This window comes from Amblyomma mixtum, chromosome 3 (assembly GCF_055824585.1).
Source record: "Amblyomma mixtum isolate Tamu chromosome 3, ASM5582458v1, whole genome shotgun sequence".
NCBI classification, from domain to species: Eukaryota; Metazoa; Arthropoda; class Arachnida; order Ixodida; family Ixodidae; genus Amblyomma; species Amblyomma mixtum.
This window is the reverse complement of record NC_143014.1, coordinates 270,466,555-270,479,290: the sequence shown is the minus strand read 5'-3', so window position 1 is coordinate 270,479,290 and position 12,736 is coordinate 270,466,555. Positions and strand designations below refer to the sequence as shown.

Below are 12,736 nucleotides of genomic sequence, written 5' to 3'. Positions count from 1 at the left end.
TAACGGGAGCATGCTCCCGGCTACTCTAATCATTAAAGCGCCAGGCCTCTCAGCAGGTGCTGGGTGTTCAGCCTGAAAGAAAAGAGTTGCCGTTTTACCATACGTACACCGCCTCTCACATGGTCTAAAGAATATAGCAAGCAGGTATAATGTTGGTGCTTTCCTTTCAGCCCCAATCAAGCTAAAGGAAGTATGACCAGGTATTCGAAGAAAGAAATAGGCAGGCAATAGTAATGGGTGTGGCGTTGCACACAGCGACCAGTTGTTTGCCTGCAGCACAGGTGTGGAAAGAGAAGTTTATTTTTTTCTAATGTCCACAAAAATACAAAAATACAAAGCAAAACTGCTGAACTCAAAGTTCTATCTTTCAAGCACATGCGCAGTGACGCAGCACTGAGCATGTCAGTAGGGCAGTAATGAGGCCGACACTCGACCGCCGCGCAGGACGATGAAGTATGTCGACCATATGCGCAAAAACTCAGCCTCGCTCATTGACACTGCGTCCAGTTGTTTGCCTGCAGCACAGGTATGGCGTATACAAGTCCTCTCTCCTGCGGGGCCCGTTGCATTGGCCAGACCGGACGGTGTTTAAATAAGCTCTTACAAGAGCACAGGAACAAGTTAAGAAATCGGGACACTCTATCTTATCTCGTCAAACATTGTCTAGGGTGTGAAGAGATGAAAAAGAAAAAGAAAAAGTGCTCTGCTTTGTTTCATCGCGCACGAGTGCTGTACAAGCACAATGATCAGACTACACGGGAAGTGGTTGAGGCTTTCCACGTTGAAAATGACAAGCAAAATTGCTTCAGCAAACCATCAGTTTCCTCAATTGATAAGGAGATGGATTTTCTTCATAACGCTTGACTGTCGTGCGCTTTTTCAAAGGTGTTTTTAGTTTTTAGTTTTGGTTTTTGTCTGTTTTATGGAGTACCTTAGTGCCTGTTTCCTTCATATAAGAAGGTTTTAGCAAATAAAGCCTTTAGTTGCGAGTCAGCCCTTGTCCTGTGTCTTTCTCACTCTGGTTCCTCGTCTTTTGCGCTGTGTTGTCACCATAAAATAGATATACCGCACATAAGCAATATTTTACACGCCAAAAAATGATCACTACATTTCTGTGGCGACATGAAGCGTGTCATGTTTTAACACCTGCAGCGCATCGTCAACTACGACTCACCGTCGCAGTCTTTTTCAATTTACTTCCCATTAGCCTTGTTGGTTGGTTTATAGGGTTTAACGTCCCAAAGCGACTGAGGCTATGAGAGACGCCGTAGTGAAGGGCTCCGGAAATTTCGACCACCTGGGGTTCTTTAACGTGCACTGACATCGCACAGTACACGGGCCTCTGGAATTTCTCCTCCAAAGAAATTCCAGCCGCCGCGGCCGGGATCGAACCCGCGTCTTTTGGGCCAGCAGCCGAGCACCATAGCCACTGAGCCACCGCGGCGGTCCATTAGCCTTGTGTATATGGGTTGTGGGGCCACCGTTTCATTATATTTTACGTGCTGGCAACGGGTCTTTCTTGCGCAGCTGAGAGGAGAAGGCCGCTCCTAGACAGAGTCAAGTCAGGCTTTTGCTTGCACTGATGCATGCAGTGTGTTACGTGTCCACCAGGAACGCAAGCAAGCAATTGGGAGTCGACAATCACCGTGGCGCTCGGAGAGGATGATGCACACTATTAACGCTATGCCCATTTCATTTCCTCTGCCGACTGTATCTACCAACTATAGTGCTGTGTGTTTCTCAACCAATGAAGACTCCATTCTTTGAAAAAATTGACTCAGGCATTTTAACTGCGTTGTTTAGGGAAGCATGATAAGCTCCTCGGTTGTACTGGCATGTCTGGATGCCTAAAGTACTGTAATCGGAATCCTTCCGGGTGCAAATTCGGCGACGCTTTACAAGGGCTTTTTACAAGAACTAGGAAAAATGGCTTTCTGAAATTATGTATATCGGTAAGTAGACCACCTCCTTGGTCATATCGGGATGAGCGAAGAACGAAAGGCGTATAATTTTACAGCGCTACCTGCGCTACCGTCAAGGACCGTCAGCTTATTGTCCGTTGCCTACAAGGTATTTACTAAGGTAATCGCTAATAGAGTCAGGACAACCTTGGACTTTAGTCAACCAAATGATCAGGCAGGCTTTCGTAAAGGATACTCAACAATAGACCACATTCACACTGTCAATCAGGTGATCGAGCAATGCGCAGATTATAACCAACCCCTATATACAGGGTGTTTCACCTAAGACTTTCTGCAATTTTTAAAAATAAGCTATTTGAATTAGATGCGCGCTTTTTCTGGCATAGCATTGTCAGTGGTGTAGTACATCATAATGCAGCTAAGACGTGCTAACTAGCAGGCTTGTTAACCAATATTTAATAGTTAACTTTTAAACTATTACCGTTGGGCTCCTTAATTATTGAGAGGCATGCAGCCCACCGTAAGTAATGTCCATATCCGTTTTTAGAATTTCGAGAACGCGGTTATCCTCGGCGCTGTAGCTCAACGAATTGCGGCTTCATCGCGCCAAAATACATGCGGTTTGAGAAGCTTGCAGGCAAAGCAACCTCTCCAGTGAACCTAACTCGTCGAAATAGCCAAAATTTGTTGGGCCACAGCGCCGAGGATAATCGCGTTCTCGAAATTTTAAAAACGGATATGCACATTACTTACGGTGGGCTACATGCCTCTTAATAATTAAGGAGGCCAACGGCAATAGTTTAAAAGTTAACTATTAAATATTGGTTAACAAGCCTGCTAGTTAGCACGTCTTAGCTGCATTCGGATGTACTACACCACTGACAATGCTATGCCAGAAAAAGCGCGAATCTAATTCAAATAGCTTATTTTTAAAAATTGCAGAAAGTCTTAGGTGAAACACCCTGTATAGCCTTCATTGATTACGAGAAAGCATTTGACTCAGTGGAAACCTCAGCTGTCATGCAGGCATTGCGGAATCACGGTTTAGAAGAGTGTTATGTGAAAATATTGGAAGATATATATATCGATTGCACAGCTACTATAGTTCTCCATAAAGTCAGCAATAAAATTCCAATACGGAAAGGTGTCAGGCAGGGAGACACGATCTCGCCAATGCTCTTCACTGCCTGCTTACAGGAGGTATTCCGGGGACTGGAATGGGAACAGTTGGGGATAAGAGTTAATGGAGAATACCAGAGTAATTTGCGATTCGCTGATGACATAGCCTTACTAAGCCACTCAGGACAAGAACTGCAAAGCATCATCAATCAGTTAGACAGGCAGAGCAGAACGGTGGGGCTAAGAATTAACATGCAGAAAACCAAAGTAATGTTCAACAGCGTAGCAAGGAAACAGCAGGTAGCGAGGTACTGGAAGTAGTAAGAGAATATGTCTACTTAGGGCAGGTAGTGACCGCAGATCCGGATCATGAGAGGGAAATAACTAGAAGAATACGAATGGGGTGGAACTCATATGGCAGGTTCTCTCAGATCATGAATGGTAGCTTACCAATATCCGTGAAGAGAAAAGTATACAACAGCTGTATCCTACCGGTACTCACCTATGGGGCAGAAACGTGGAGGCTAACAAAGAGGGTTCAGCTTAAGTTAAGAACAACGCAGCGAGCTATGGAAAGAAAAATGATAGGTGTAACGTTAAGAGATCGGAAGAGGGCGGAGTGGTTGAGGGAACAAACGCGGGTTAATGACATCTTAGTTAATATCAAGAGGAAGAAATGGGCTTGGGCAGGGCATGTAATGCGAAGGCAAGATAACCGCTGGTCCTTAAGGGTAAGGAGTAGGATTCCAAGAGAAAGCAAACGTAGCAGGGGACGGCAGAAAGTTAGGTGCGCGGATGAGATTAAGAAGTTTGCGGGGATACAGTGGCGGCAACTGACAAAGGACAGGGTTAATTGGAGAGACATGGGAGAGGCCTTTGCCCTGCAGTGGGTGTAGTCAGGCTGATGATGATGATGATGATGATGACCTGCCTTAACCTAGTTTCTCCTATTTAGCGTCGTCGTCTGCTTTGTCTTCTTCGCGACTGCACGCCCCTCAGGATGTTTTCGCGTAATTGGCGCTCTCGTCGTTTTCACAACTCTACCCTCGTCTCCACCCTCCGGCAAAGGCCAAAATTGAACCTAACGGGGACCGCAGGCGCTAATCCCGACCGCGATGCCGAGTACACTTCCCCTATTCACGAGTGCACCCATTCATTCATAGGCTAATACTGTTCTTTGTGTTTATAAGGTCGAGTTCAGTGGCAGTAAAAAAAAAAAAAGATGCAAGACTCAGAGCAAAAACTTTGCTAACGCGCTGCTCGAACAGATCCTAATATAGAGGTGGCAACAGGCTGAAACGTACATGCCCACAGATGTGTCGAACCAAAAAGCACTTATTTTAAGCGTTCATAGGTCATAAATCATTCGCCAAAGCGTCCTGCGTGGCGTCTTTGATATGTTTATACTTTCTCGAACCAGCTGCAGTGTTCATCACTCATCGTACCTGGAACGTAACCGCTGTAACTTTTTCTACGTCCAATTTTACCGTCTCTACAATCGATAGGCGGGACCGTAGCCACCTTCACCTGGAAAGCTCTCAATTTTCATCCCTTGCTCATGCGGTACCGTCCAGGGCAAATATGAATGCTTCAACTTTTTTGTATTCTAACCTGTTCAACAGCACGGCACGTGTTCAGTGTTCGAGCCATTTATTGCGCTCATAATTTTCAGTGTTCATGCCTCTTAATAAATCACGCGCGTAGTGCAACAGCGTTCTTCCATCTCCTTGTTGTTACCCGCCGCGTTGGCTCAGGGGTTATGGCACTTCGCTGCTGACCCGAAAGACGCGAGTTCGATCCCGGCTGCGGCGGTCGAATTTCGATGAAGGTTAAATTCTAGGGGCCCGTGTACTGTGCGATGTCAGTGAACGTTAAAGAACCCCAGGTGGTCGAAATTTCTGGTGCCTTTCACTACGGCGTCCCTCATAGCCTGAGTCTCTTTGGGACATTAAACCCCTATAAACCAAACCAACCACAGCTCCTTCAACTTCCCGTGCGTCCCAGGAGAGGCTCGCGATCTGTTAGCGCTAGCGATGCATTTGTAGTGGGTGTCAGTGCGGAGCGCTTCTTCAGTCTTTAAGACTCACTTCGTTTCCGGGTTTCTTTTCTTTTTTTCGGAATAGGGGGGGGGGGGGGGGGGGGGTAAGAATTCTGCGATATTTTTTGTGCTCGAATTTAAGTAGAAATCGGGTTATTCAGTAAAAAGTATTGAATAATTCGAATTTTTCGGCCATTTGTTTGTGTTCCATGGGCGCTCGTTTTTGTTCGGAAAAGAGAATGCCGTATTTGTCGTCATTTTTAAATGACAGCGAAATGGCAGGATCAATAAAGAACTACCTTATATGGCATCTATTTTCCTCGCCGCCGCGGTGGCTCAGTGGTTCTGTGCTTATGGTGTCCGGTTGCTGAACCGAAAGACGCGGGTTCAATCCCACCCGCGGTAGCCGAATTTTGATGGAGGCGAAATTCTAGAGGCCCGTGTACTGTACCATGTCAGTACACGTTAAAGTACCCCGGGCGGTCCAAATTTCCGGAGCCCTCCACTGCGGCGTTTCTCATAGTCTGAGTCACTTTGGAACGTCAAACCCATAAACCAACCATTCATTTTTCTCATTTATTACAGTTATTTCGTCTCACACATTAACATCTCCGGCAGGGTCATTCCACGTCCGTGCAAGATCTGCCTCCCTTTGTTTGTGCACTTCGAAGACATGCATTCGACATCCGAGCGACTGTTTTAAACGCAGGAGAAAAAGAAGTGGTTAGCGTCAGTAGCGTGTTTCATACGGTGATGACAATGCGACGTCGGGTCACTACCTTCGTTTTGCGTGTCGGTTCTCAGGCGTACTTATCAAGCTTGCCCACATATCCAGCCGTTTTATGAATATCGAGGGTTACAAAATTTTCAGAACAATCAGCCGTCCGAAAACGCCACTCTAAAATAAAGAGAACGTGCGTTCTCTAGAGGGCATATTTTCGCGTAGAAATCGGGATCATGCCGTTTTTAGAAAATCTGTTCGGTGTGGAATAATTGGGTTTAGAACCCTCGTTATGTAAAAATGAAGGGCCATACTTATTAACTAATGAACGCCTCCAGTGCATTTTCGGAACACCGAAATGGAGGTGCGAAGGTGTGTCGTGAAAAATAAAGGCGTAAAAAGAACGCGTATCGTGCTCCGCCTTTTGTTTACTTCTAAACGTCGTTTATGCAGGTATATACGTAAGTGAGGTGACCGCTGTTGCTATGCAATGCTAAGACATGCTTCGACGCTCCGGCATACACTTGTGAACATAGTCGGCAGGAAGCTAAAGTGTTTATGTCGAGTACAAGAATATTAAAAAAAAAATCTTACGCACCTACTTCACGACTCATAACCGCGAGAATCCGCCGTAGTTATGCGCTCTCAAAAGGAAACGCTCTTAAAGCCCCTCCCAATCCCCCGCCCCCTGTTTTTTCAGAGACCGCCATTTTAAAAGAAACAGCTGAATACATAAAAGCGCCCAGCATCAACCAGCAGAATGCGATGTCTCTGTTAAAAGACGTCGAATTTGACCAGTCAGATACCATTAATGTAACGCTCTAGTGTCCATTTAAGAAAACAATCTGCCAGCGGAACATTGGCTGCGAACATTGGAATCATATGATATGGACAGAGGAGAACCGCTGTGATGTCAAAAGGATCAATCACTGGAGAATTGCGCGCAAATTGAGGGTCCGTCTCCAGCAGGAATATTTTTGCTGCTCAGAGAAAATTTGAGTCTTTTCACCTGCGAACGCTATGAACTCTATATGCTCTCGGATTGTGAGAAGTCGTTCTTTGTGCTAAAACAGAAGGGCTGTGCTCTATCTTCTGTCCATGTCGAGCGTTAATATTTCGCCCAACAGCAAGTTCTCATGACAGGAGGTCTACTCACGTCCAGACTTTCCCTCCGGCCGTTGAAGTGAAAGTCGTTTCTTAATGCGCTTGGTGAACCAGTTTCCTTTGGTTGTTGCACACGCCCTTCCCGTCTCTTAACCCTTGAATTAATAATACATCTTCACGACCAGCCCGGGCGTGGCACCTAGTGTCCCTATGGGCACGAGTATGGAGCTCCCGATTGAAACTTGCGGCACGAAGCCTCGGCTGATAGCGATGGGCACGTGTTCCCAGAGCGTCACAATAGATGCGTCGCTGTAGCAGCCCCTGATGCCTCGCCGTCATATCGAGCGAGCAAGCCGTGCGGCCGCCCATTCAGCGCTGACTCTCCGCCGCCTGTAGCCTCCACCGCGCGCCGCGGAGATTGCTTTCTGTGCTGACAGCGATGGCCAGTAGGCCGCCATGGCCGCGGACGACGAGGAGAGTGCACCAAGTTATTCTCCGCCGTCCACAGCCACGGCTACTCCGCACCAAGTACGGCCAACGATGACATCGAAAGACGATACTTAATTCACCGGCATGGGTTATAACGTGCAACGTAGGAGGAACAGGAGGATGAGAACGTACCTTCTGTCCATTCCAAGCGAGACACTTCTCCCCTTCTCCCATTGTACTAACAGAGTATTGCTCCATCGTGTAAGATCACCGCGGCGCAGCGACCATTTCCTCCCGTAAAGAGAGATTACTGCAAGCGCCGCGTCCCCACCATTGCTCACTTAAAGGGCCACTGCCCAGGGTCCGGTCATTTTTGAAAAACAAGCCCACTGCATAGATGAGGCATCGAAGATAACCTCTGCAAAATACTAGAGCCATGCGCGCCCCGAAAAGCTGCGAAAATTCAAATCAAAGGCCGCTGGTTCTTTCCTTCAACGAAAACGGTCCGCCCCACTACTCTGAACCCCGTTGACGTCATGGGGGGTTACTTTCGCTAAAGGCACTCCATTGTTGCATCGTTCTGACTGACTGGAGAAGGTTGGGCGTAGCCTTGGCGTCGCGTCGTCTGCACAACGCTTTCCGCAGCGCCTTCTGTTCTGGCTCATATCTACAAACCCGCATGAAGGAACAAAAAAAAACTGCGGAGGCAGCGTGCGGCGACAGCCTTGAACCCTAGCCATAAAAAGTAAAAAAAATAGTAAAACTGAGGGAGTTGGTTCGCCCCCCCCCCCCCCCCCGCAGTGGTCACGTCACGAGACGCTCTGCGTGCGCGCTCCCTTCTCAGTTTTTTTTCTTCTATGCAAGCCCCCCAAATCAAGGTTTTAATTAGTAGTGCAGCAGAGCCTTTCCCTCGCTCGCCCACTTGACCGCTCCGCACAGACACCGCTTATCCTTCATGCATCTTGCGTACGCCTTGACTCCAATGAACGACATGGGCTTCGGAGCGGAGAAAAGACACAAACACACAGAACAGAAACACACACGAAGAAAAGCAAACGGGCGGTTGCCGGGCCAGCACTTCGCCGTGTGTTTCGAACAGAACCGACTTCCGCCCCTCCGCTCGTGAAGCGGTGGGGAGGCCTAAAAAAAATGAAAAGGTGGCTCGCTAACTGGGACTGACAAACAGATGTATGAAAGGATGCGCTCGTTAACAAGTCTATAGTAGGATACAACTTAAAAAAACAGCAGTTGCTAACACTGGGCCGCGGTCCGCGGCGTCCTGTATCACTCCGCTGGCCAACCGCAACTGTAAACGAAATCAGCTTTTTAAAGGGACACTGAGGAGAGCACTATTAATATTTTTTTTATAGTAAAATCCGATAGTTCGGCATGTCATGGCTTTGTTGCCACTTGGCCGGCAGCGAAAGATGCATTTATTTCTAAGAAATTTGGATTCGAAGTTGAAAAAGTTTTTCCCGCCGCTCTGATTCAAACTTGGGATTCGTCTATGACGACAGAGGACTAAGAGACGTGAAACATGACGTGCACATGACGTAACGCAGACTCCGTGATTTCTGGCTGCCAGCAGTGCGGCCTAGCAGCATCCGAAAAGAAAGCTACCGCCGGCCGCACGTTGAAGGCATCTATCGGCTATTGCGGCCGTCGCTACAGTCGCTTCGATTACGTTTGCACTGGCGTTTTGCCAGCGTTACGATGGATCTCGTTCTCGAAGTCGTCAACGAAGTTCTCGCAAATAGACACCTTTAGCATACCGTGTACCTTGCGCCTCCCGCCGGAAAACAGGCGCTGATTTGTCCCGATGCTTCAGGAGCGCGCGTAGCAGCCGGGCACGTGGCGCCATCTGGCGACGTCAAGGAGATTTGCGCATGCATTGGCTGCGCCTCAGTGATGAATGGTTTCTCGGTTCCTGGTGTTGCTAGAACCATTCGTTCTAGCAACACTGTTTTGTTCTATGATCTCATCACGCTTGTACTTGCGAGTTTGGCCTGTGGCGGCGATACCTGTATTTTGGTTCTTGCTCTTTTCTACGTTACAAGAGCTTTGTTGTCAGTATGAGTGGCGTTTTTGTAATCTGGAGCTGGTATTCTGTCGATACAAGCCAGCTTCAATTTCTCCTCAGTGTCCCTTTAATGCCTGACTATATCAAACAATCCACGCGTCAAAATCCTAGAGCTTAAAATTTTGTTTCTTGTGATAAGCTTCTTATTTACGTAACAAGAAACGTTTAAGCAGCGGACTACTTTTTCGTCGTGGAGGAATTCTGTGCGCGGAGGCTGAATGTGGGCGGAGCTTCACTGCAGACTTAAGTTGTATCCGACTATAGGTGGTCGAGCCGATCGCGCCTCTCGATCGTTCAGTGTGCGCGCCCGCAGCGCCCCTCCCCTCCCCTCGAACACACCCAGCAGCAAAAACCAAGAAAAGAAGTCTATTGAAGGCGGGGCCATGACGTACCCTGTGACGCACTCCACAGACACCACGCCTCCGGCTTACGTTGGAGAAGGAAGGGGTGATTTTGCCTTGCCGAGCCTACTCGACGAGGAGCGGGAGAGAAGAATTTCGAGGAGGGAATGGAAGGAGAGGATCTCGCTCAAAGTGAGGTAGAGAGTGTCTGCTGCCCGGGGGTGGGCAGGGGCCCTGGTCGCAAACACTCTCTACCTCACTTTGAGTTACAAAGCATGAGCAAGTATACATAGAAGGAAATGCATTCACCGGCAGATGCGTGGAGACCTGGATTATCTCTGCTTTGCCTAGAAGAAAAAAAATTTTCAAACAATATAAGGACGACCCGGCCGCAGACTCCATCGGCTTCCCGCGCATCCTGAGGAGAATTCGATATCACGAACTAAATGAATATTTGTGAAAGCCGCATTGCGTCCCCTTTCAACACATCGGTGCGTGCGTTCTCGGCCTTTTAAGGGTATCGGCTTCCACAAATGCGTAGATAATAATGGCGGTTATCTACTTGAGACTTCGCTCTGAAATTTTTCCTTAAGGGGTCAGTGTACTGAATTTTATCAGTCATATTTTTCTTGCGGAAATCGGTAGCTCTTTACCCAAATTATCGTTTAACCAGGCCTGGTGCCATGAAATGCGGTAAAACAGTTTAAATTAGAATTTTCTGATGTGGGAACACACCTGTATGAGATGGTAGACTCATTTGGCAACAATTAAAATAAAAACGCCATAGCAATTTATAAAGTTCAGTTTTCAAGTGCTTAGATGATTAAATGAAATCGGCACTGAAAGGACATAGGGTATGTATGTCCCAGTTATGGGAAGCCGTACATTTTCTTTGGTATATTGTTTCACAGGCAGTATGTCAAGCTTGCAGAATCTGAGCGAAGTTGAAAAGAGAATATTGTCAAGGATGAACGAACAAAACTTTGACCCGTATGAGTCAACTCCGGATAAACATGGTCGCGACAACCAAAGTGATGACAAGAGTAGCGACGATCCCGGCGATTTCCGCCGCGCTGCGACAAACATGCCGGCGCTCTTCGAAGGCGGACCCCTCGCTTCAGACTGAATTTTCGGAGTTGTTGCCTTTTTCAGTGCGTTCGCTGCCTATGAATGGGACATCAGTCTTTCCCTTCTTCTTACCTCGACTATAAGGAAAATTTTAAGAGATAAACTTCCTTTATTTTTTTTTAATTAGGGTGACAATTATATGCCGCTTCTAGGCTTAAGAGGAGAGCCCGTTTATTTCCAGTAATGGTTCCCGTCCTGACATCCAGATGGCGGAACTATCAGCTGAGTTTATTTATGCGTCTCTGATAGCATACGCTCAACTAAAAGCAGGAATGCGCCTGCGTTTAGCGTACGTAAGCATGCAGATGTTTATGGTACGTAGGTAGCGCAAATTTATCCGCTTTTCTCACATCTCTGTACGCAGCGAGCGACGAAGTGGGGTGCAAAAGCGAGAAACAGCAGATGCGAGGCGGTTCCGCCTCGCCTGGACGTCAACAGATGAGAACAGGGCCAAATTTCTGCGGCGAGCGAATCCGCTTCGCTCGCCGGATTTTTGGACAAATGTGAACGCGCCCTTATAGCAGACATAGAGACGGCAACCCCAATGCATGCTTAGCGGCGGCGTCGGCAAGCCCCTTGTTTTCTCAAAAACTGTTTTAAAAATATGATTAGGCAATGTTAAACAATAAATATTCATGGGATTTACAGAAAAAGTGAGCGGTGAGTGAGTCTGCAGTTTACTAGAACAAAACGTACGTATCTTTGACATTGGCGCATACTAACGATACGTAGTATATTCACTTAAGCTTCTACAAAAAAAAGTCTACCACCGGCTGCAACAAAAAGAACGTTAGGGGTCGCCACCACGCATTTTTACGCGACTTTAACGCCAAATTAAAATATAAATTCCTGCCTAAACAGGGAGCAGTTCCCTAAATATTGACGTCATAGGCTGCCAACTAATAGAATTCGCCATTATTTATGCACTCACCTCCGTGAGTAGACTGACCCTTAAGCATTCTGCTTAAGTTAAAACATATTGTTGGGAACCTTCTTCTGACCCACGGCGCTCCCAAATGGCTTGATAAACCGGAGAACTGATTTACTCCTGAGCATAGAAAGCTGAGAATGCATCACAGAGCGAGATAACTCATCCAAAGACGACAGCCCCGTCACTGGCCTCGGAAAAATGACCCCAGAAGCAGCCTAAACAAAATCATCGTCGATATGGTCGCCAAGTACGGTGACGCTGAATACAAGACATTGGTGGCATTCATCGATTACTGGAGTTCGCCTAAAACATCGTGGAGCAAGAAACACAAAAAATGACGCCAGTCAATGGAGCTGACAGCAGGCAAGCCATGGTCACGCTTGGCACCACGCTTAAGCGACTATCTTTAGAGATTGGAAGCAGCCCGACAAGTCGTGAAGTTTTGCACAGAGTCCCAAATGATCAGTGCTGCATTCTCTGCAGACGCGATGAAGAACAGAACCCAGGTGACCGATTCGTGGATATATCGATTCAACAATCAGGAATGAGTGAAGAATGGCTCCTATATTGTTTTGGCCTGTACAGGTCGAAGATATATGAGTGCGTAACAAGGAAGCGAATAGCCCCCGCGCTTCGCAAAGCGCTGCCGCCGGGAGCCGACGAGATTGAGCAGCACCAGGCGCATGCAAGGAAAGAGCAGCCGGCCATGCTTATTGCGCATGCGCCTTTGCCGCCAATTGTCGCAACCTCTCCGCGACAGCAGTCCGCGAAGTGAGGATGCCACGCGCCTCCGGGTAGACCTCAACAACGATATCGCACCCATGGAACATCTCAATGACGCGGACCAGGCCAGGACTGAGCCATGTCTCCTGCTTACTTCTGGGTTTCATTTGATGGTGGACTGTCAATTTTTATTTTCGTTA

The 12,736-nt window shown here is 47.5% G+C and overlaps 1 protein-coding gene across 3 annotated transcripts in view; it reads left to right on the top strand.

Annotated features, from left to right (window-relative positions):
* LOC149354717 (uncharacterized) overlaps nucleotides 1–12,736 on the top strand; it is a 371,296-nt gene that overhangs the window by 124,039 nt on the left and 234,521 nt on the right. The window lies entirely within an intron of this gene.